The following is a 7,863-nucleotide window of genomic DNA, read 5'->3' on the forward strand; positions in this document are numbered from 1 at the left end:
AAACTTATGAGATAATAGATCGATGAAGATCTCTTTCACTCTATCTCTTTATTTATACCATCGCTTCCCATAAATGTCAAACCCTCTCTTTCTCTTCAATTCTTTGCTTCTCTCATCTCTCCTTCCACATAAGCAACTGATGAGTATTTACAGCTTATCAGAGACCTGAAGGATAAGAGTTCCAGCCGTAATCTGGCCATGTAGACAACTTATGTTATTTCTTTCCATTAAAATTTCAAGACCTAGTTCAAGAATCAAATTTAGCTAATGATACCAGATGAGGATCATGCATGAAGAAAAAATTAGGGAAAGACAACCCAAGAAAAGATTTTAAAAAGTACAGTTTAAGTGAGCTCAGGAAATAAATTCAAACTGTGTAGGAGAATAAAAAAAAATACAATGCAAAAGCTCATCATTTTAAGAACTAAATATATCAAATATGTGACACAACATCTGAATATATGTGTATATATGTTATCTTGTTCATCGGATCACTGAAGCAACACTACTAATTATTTTAAAAGAGATGAAAAAAACTGGAAAAAGAGTGGCTTAAGGAGAAAGAAACAGACTGATCCCATACTTAGTTTATCTCAATGAAGAGACTTGCCTGAGGATGCAAACCTGCATCTTTCAGTGACATCGACTCTTTGTCTCTTCCATACACCGTTCTTGGAAAGTTTGTGATTAAGCTATACTCTTCTGTTTCTAGCATCCAAGTGAATCAAAGTAGTCATACAATGTTAGTATATTGGTATTGCTTTCAAACCACCTCCCTTTTCTTTATCCATTCAGGAACGTTACAAAAATCTATATTATCACGGGAAATAAACAGTCCAAGAGCAAGTGCTTACTCTTGTCTCATTCTCACTCTAGCAACTTCTCTCTCTGCAGCTTCACGCTTGGCTCTCCACCGAGCCTCTTCTTCTTCTGAGTTAACTCCCTCTCCAGCCTATAAGTTACATGTTTTAAATGTGAGAGCTGATGAAAGATCCAGAGGAAACTGTAGGATGATGCTACATATGCACGTATGAGATGCAATTTAGTATTACCCCATCGAAGCCAACAAACAGGCCCTCAGCAGTCTCATCAGCAATACTCATCTACACACAATACGTTGCAGATAATTAAGTGTTTATAAAATATATTGTTGCCTCTGTGTGTGTTTCTTAATTCCAAATCTAATAAAAGGTAAAGGATCCAATATACCTTAGCACACCAACAACATTAGTATTGTTTCAGGCCACACAAGACACAAGTGAAGGATGATACAGTCCGCTAAAGCTTCTTTGTACACATGGAGAAAGAGACATAACACCAGCCTTTGTCCATCTTGATCCCAGTGCCCCTACCGGTGCATATGAAGGCGATATCCTGCATTTACAAAGTTTGGGATCACGTACAGAGTCAGTCATGGAAGAATTATAACAAATAAAGCTTGCTATATAACCTGTGGCTGGGCAGTGATGATGAACTCATTCAAGCTATGGTTAGAGGCTCAAGCTTAGTGTAGCCCCTCAGTAATGAAGATGATGGAGTAATCCCAATGTCAATGGAAAACAGCCTACAGTGTTGTGCATGAATTCACTAATTATGTGATGGATAAGTAAACTAACAAACTGAGATCAAATTAATCTCTTTGTCGAAAATTATATGGGTCCCTGATGTGGCGTTCAAGAACAGATGCCCTGCAAAATATTGATTTCGTTAGGGCCAAGAACTATTAGAGTCATCCCATTTAAACAAAAATACCTCCTACAATCTTGGAGTTGATACTTGTTAACAACCTTAGGATCACCGAAGATTTTCTAGCTTGTTGTGAAAAGATATAGCTTGCCAGTCAAACAGACTCAACGTCACAGACACGTCACTGTCAAGAGAAAACAGAACACTAAATGCTCAACATCTATTCACAGTGATGAAGTTATGCAACTTATCAATTTTGATGGTTGCAACTTGCAAGGACACATTTTTTTTCCTTGAGGAGTGTCAGTAGCAAGTTAATTCCACTGTTAGCCTATTCCTGCTTTCATTTTCAAATCCTATTTGCCTATATGGTTTCTTCGTGATGTTTGTGATGGCTACATGCCTATCAACGTAGGTTCTATGCGAATATGAAATCTGATTTACTGTTATGTCATTTATCAACAATAGAACAACATGCCTATCTTCAAACTCTCAAATAAGAATATCAGATAAATCAAATCAGAACCTAACAAATTCCCAATCAGACACGAATATAACAGATTGATAATGGATTATATAATCAGATTCAATCTGAACAAACACGAAAAGGCAAGAGAGAAGTAAAAATTATAATCAAAATCAAAATCTCAATCATGAAACGAAGGGACAGAAAATCTGCAAATACCTCAGAGCAGAGCAGATCCAAGAGGCTCAACCACCATTGCCAGACTCCAGATAGAGAAGGAAAATAAATCTGGAGTTGCATAGTATAATGAGTCAAAGGAGGAGATACAGAGCCCCTCACAAAGGAGGAGATGCAGCACGGAGTCGTTGGAGGCCCAGAGGGGAGGCAGAGACGCAGCGGCATCGAGACAGGTCCTAGGCGGCGTGAGAAGCAGCACTCGGGATGGAGGAGTCCGTGAGACTTCAACGAAGAAAGACGAAAAGCTTGATGAAAAAAAAGATGACCTAGCAGAAACCGAGTTTAATTTAAACGCAGAGTTTAGAAATAGATTTGAGAGAGTATTTTGCTGACGTGGCGAATTTCAAGACACCCTATTGGCTGATTTTAATTGAGGACGTGGATAGCCTCCCTACTCCTCATATAACCCTTTTAGTATAGGATAGATTCGTAATGATAGAATATTCTATAATGATATAATATTCAAAGGAAATGAGATTTAGACTATTATTCTGTAATGATAGAATGTTCGTAAAATGATTTATTTGTTTTTCTGTATTGAACAACGACCAATCTAACAGTGACTGATCAGCAAAAGAAGTGTCTTTTGGTTGTATGGTTTAAAAGTTTGACTTATGCTCGTACATTAATCATGTATGCATACATGCATCTTATATATATGTGGCATTTTACATGTGAAAATATTCTTTTAAGCTCTTTTGCATCTAGATATATTCCTTTTGGGATATAGAAATAATTATACGCTATAATTAACCTAAAAATCAGATTTAAAAGGTTGTGTTGTTCAAAGCTTTCTAGGAAAGGTTGGTGGCTAGTTACCAAATAAATAAAAAAGATAAGAAAGATGAAATTAAAGATTCCATATATACGAAACCAACTAAAATAAATCCCTAAGATAAAAAAAAGATTAGTTTTCTGGTTTATGAGATTTTTAATATCAACGAAAAAATTTCAGCCAGTAGATATTTAAAAACCTCCACATTATAACAATTCGCAAACTCTTCTCATCTTTGAAACACCAAAAATATATAAACGCATAAATATTTTTTCCGTCATAGACGTTTTCTATTTGTTTTGGTTGGTATCTCTCACTAGCTCATCTCCTGGACCATAATATCAATGACCCTATCACTAACCCGTCGATTCATCGTCTTCATACTGTTCTTACTCATCAAAGATGTACTATATTCATATCTTCCTATTCACTTCTCAGTCTTCAACAAACCAGTACAACTATGTCATAAAACCTTGTTCCTTAATTTAAGAATGCATGAACCTCTTTTGATTCTCTCAGATTTTTTTCTTTATTTATCCCACAATTTTCTTGCTTCTTACTGAGTATTTAAATTTTATCGTGTCACTGTATGTGATTTTATGTTTAATCTGAAATTACATATTCATGATTTTTAAAATTCTGTTATGTGTGTTGATTTGATTGGCACTACTCAAAAGTTCAAAAATATAAACGAAAATAAAAAAATGCGATGAAATTTATAAATGATAATCTATAATTCATTAAAATCCTACGAAATAATTCTCTCACAGATTTATTTACTAATTTTAAATCATAAATCAGTTGATATTTAATTTATATAGAAATAACAATATATATTTTGAGTTTGACAAATTCTCATTGTATTAAAATTGTAAATATGCTCTTACAATTTTCACCAATTGAATTAACAATTTTCCATAGTAATATATTGACTATAACTTTACAATAATGAGTAAAGAGTTTCTATATATATTAAAGTGACTGCCAGTTTACCAGTCAAATATGTTAATTAGTCAAAATACTCTTTTCATGAACATTAAATGTCTAAAAACAATGTACCATCTGTGACTGCCCAGATCTGATCTAAGTATAAGTTGACTCGACCAGCCGTGCAACAATTAAACAAGAACATGCACAGCCGATCACTCGTAACTGAAACCAAACCGAGAAGCCACAATGTGTACATAAACGACTAACGCGAAGTTCCCGAAATAAATCCAGGTACCTTAGGCCAACCGCCTAAGTACACATATCCTATTAGGTACAACCCGAGGCTTTACAACCTTAAGAGTAATACCCAATAGTTGGTTCGTCCGGACAAGGACTAATATCATTTGGAACCCGTACTTTAAAAACATTCTTTATACACTATATACTTATTCATTTAAAAGAATCTTACAAAATCTTATAGATTAACCTCGAGGTTTTCGGTCAAAAAACCTTATACATAAAGTATATCAAAACGACTGCAAGGATAATAAAACTACCGCTGGCTAATGCCGTTCCTTTCCGTCATAGAGTAAAGGTCTCTCACCTACTGGTTACCTGCATATCAAATGAGTCATGAATAACTAGTTTACTCAGTGAGTCTAATCCCACACCCAAACACATATCAATAGTATCCCGAGCAAGCGGCACCATTTGAATGCAGTGGAATTATATTCCATAATTAATATAATTATAAGGCCTATCCTTCCATCATTGGGAATCTAATCATATACCTCACTTCCTATTCCCGACTCTCATATCATTCATATAATCATATTTATATATATATATATACCAGACCCGAGAAACCACAAAGGCTAAACGAGTCTAGCGAGTTAGCATCACCATCATCGCCATCAGATATTCAAAGATCGAACATCTAACGCTGCATGCAGTTACACGGCCTCCAGGGTGCGACCCCATCATCGTGTCTTCGTGACCTTGTTCCATATCGCAGGACCAATTCACGGTAATCATCATTCATACGGGAATATTTTGGAAGACAGGTTTATAATAAGACTTCACATGATTAATACTTCCATACTTAATTATATTATATATTAGTACTTGAGAACAAGTACGTACTATGGCTCGGGAGTAAACCTCTATGAACATTCATCAATATTTAACAAGCGTTTACACTAAGTAAACACCTCACCAATTCAATATTGATCAAGAGACATAGCCTATCAATCATCTACAATCAGTGCATTCAATCAAGAAATATTCATTCACTACTCATCAATCATCTATCTAGACTCACCTTTGATTCTTTGAGATTGGCTAATCAAGACTAGACTCGAGCTCAAGCTAATCACACTCCACTTTCAGTACACTTGAGATTCAAAACAGTCACAATTATCTGACTGATCCGACCACTCTCCTTGATATCTGAATTCAAACCAAGTGTCTGAGCGGCTACAATGAGTGACTGGACCGATCTAGCAAAACTCCACAACCAATTAGACAGAAAACGGTTTTACATGATGAACCAGTCTTATCCTTCAACTTTACTCGACCACTGACCTGAAACAGAGCAGTTCATAACATGATCTTCAATCCAACAGTTTGGTTCTGAAGAAGATATTTAAATCAGTTCCTAACAGCTCGGTTTACAACAAGGTTAATCAGTTTAGCTCAGGTGTAGTCCAGACCATGACCAGTTCAGTTCAGATTAAATCCAATCAGTTCATAATAGATGAGGTAATTCTATTCCAGCAAATTGATTTATTTATTAATCCGAAATAATTAAATCTAAACCGAAGAAATGCTTAGATAATTGATCAATGACAACAGCTTAACTAAACAACATCTGATGCTGATCAAGAGATGACTGAGACAAGAGACTGAAGCTTACAACAACAACTGGTGGCCAGATAAACTCATATGATTATCTTCTTCAAGCTTAGCTCACAGCTGGACTGATTTCAAAGAGACATCAAGCTTCAGTTCAGATCAGAAACAAAACAAGACCTAGGTTTTATTCTGAATATCTCACCTTTTTATCTTCCACACATCATCAGACTGAACTAAGGTGATGAAGAAAAATCATCCAAGGAGTTTTCTGAATTTTCTCTGATTTTTCTCTGATTTTTCTCTCAATCTTTCTCACTGATTTTCTCTGAATATTTTCTCTGCTTTCTTGTGGTTATGGACGACCAGAAGAGAGAAGATGGTGTTTTATAACATAAGAAGTTGCTTCAGGTGAGAGTTTCACTCAGCACAAAGCAAGGCTGATAAAGGACATCTGGAGAGCAGCTTCAGCACTTCCAACAGCAAGCTGCTGTCCTTTCCCTCCCAAGAAGAAAGCTGCAAGCAGCTGGTGACAATCATGTGACTGAATTAATGAGCAAGTAGGCAAGCAAGTAGGTGCAGGTCAAGTGACTTAATTACTGAGGAAGCAAGTAGGCTAGAAGGTGCAAAGCATGTGACTGTTCAGAAATAATTTTAAGTTTTTTTCAATATTTTTCGGACTGTTTCGACTAAATATTTTTCATCATTCGAATCTCGTCCTGCTCTGAATAAACTCGCCCATCATGAATAAAAATCGACAATAATAGTTAACACTCGACCAGAACCATCAAGAGATGGTTTTTCGACCAAAAGACAGCCCCGTCGAGATTAATTCACCGTGTCAATTTTTATTTAAATTCTGAATGATCAATCTTCAAACTGATCTTAAAGAATTTTCTCGACCAAAACTATATCTGCTCGTGAGAGTTATTACACCATCCTTCCATATATCTCTTTTTACCTATATATATATATATATTGGGGACCCCGATGGTTTCATTTCACCTACCAAAAATAAAACACACAGGATCTAGAACCTCATGGAAAAGAATTATGATCTCGCTAAGGAGCTAGAGATGGAGAAAGAGAAGGAAAACAAACTGAAGGAATTTGTAATTGAAAATAAGTTAGACAAAAAGTGGTGGAATATTCATGTGGAAGGCTTGAGTATCGAGGAGTTAAAGCAGAGGCACCAAGCTTTTGTACATTTGTCTTCTCGCTTATTCGGTAAGGATTCACACTGGTTGGGAAAAGACGGTGGTGGTTCATCTTCTGATCCTGCGAGACGTGGACATTGTGATGATGGCAAAACTTAACCATGTGAATAAACTTGATTTAATGTTTTCATATTTTAATTAATGTTGTTGTCTTTATATATTTAGTTATGGGATTGGTGATATGAGATTCCTAAAAAGATTGGTAATTTGTATCATGAATTATATAATTAAAGTAACCTATTAAGCCAATGTTGAAACTTATCCATAAAATTATGTGTTACAAGATATCTTTTTTATATGTTTATTAAATAATTTAAATTTGTTATAGGGTTCTCTAGATTAAATTATATTTTTCAATTTTCCTTTTTCTGCAAGTACGAACACAAGTTTTTAATTTTAAGTTATGATGTTCCATGAACTCAGGAGATTGTACTTGACCAATGTTTTTCCTGCATGCCAAATGCTTATGCAAGTTCACTACTAGAGCATTACATCTCCTTTGATTTAGTAATGTATTATTTAGGTAAATTACAACAATGAGAGAATGCAAAGGAAAGGAGATTTAGACTGTTATTCTGTAATGATAGAATGTTCGTAAAATGATTTATTTGTTGTTTCTGTATTGAACAACGACCAATCTAACAGTGACTGATCAGCAAAAGAAGTGCCTTTTGGTTGTATTGTTTAAAAGTTTGAGTTAT

The 7,863-nt window shown here is 35.2% G+C and overlaps 1 long non-coding RNA gene across 2 annotated transcripts; it reads right to left on the reverse strand.

Annotated features, from left to right (window-relative positions):
* Positions 1-415: 415 nt before the first annotated feature.
* On the reverse strand, positions 416-6,580 carry LOC106418873. 2 transcript variants are annotated; one of them, XR_007315858.1, is made up of 7 exons: positions 2,372-6,580; positions 1,753-1,870; positions 1,451-1,688; positions 1,210-1,374; positions 1,053-1,103; positions 855-952; positions 416-708 (listed from the first exon to the last, which is right to left on the reverse strand). It is a non-coding gene; the product is annotated as an uncharacterized LOC106418873 (long non-coding RNA). The 2 variants fall into 2 exon arrangements; XR_007315857.1 differs by lacking the exon at positions 2,372-6,580 and having other exon boundaries at positions 1,753-2,295.
* Between the last annotated feature and the right edge of the window lie 1,283 nt (positions 6,581-7,863).

This window comes from Brassica napus, chromosome A8, assembly GCF_020379485.1.
Source record: "Brassica napus cultivar Da-Ae chromosome A8, Da-Ae, whole genome shotgun sequence".
Taxonomy (NCBI): Eukaryota; Viridiplantae; Streptophyta; class Magnoliopsida; order Brassicales; family Brassicaceae; genus Brassica; species Brassica napus.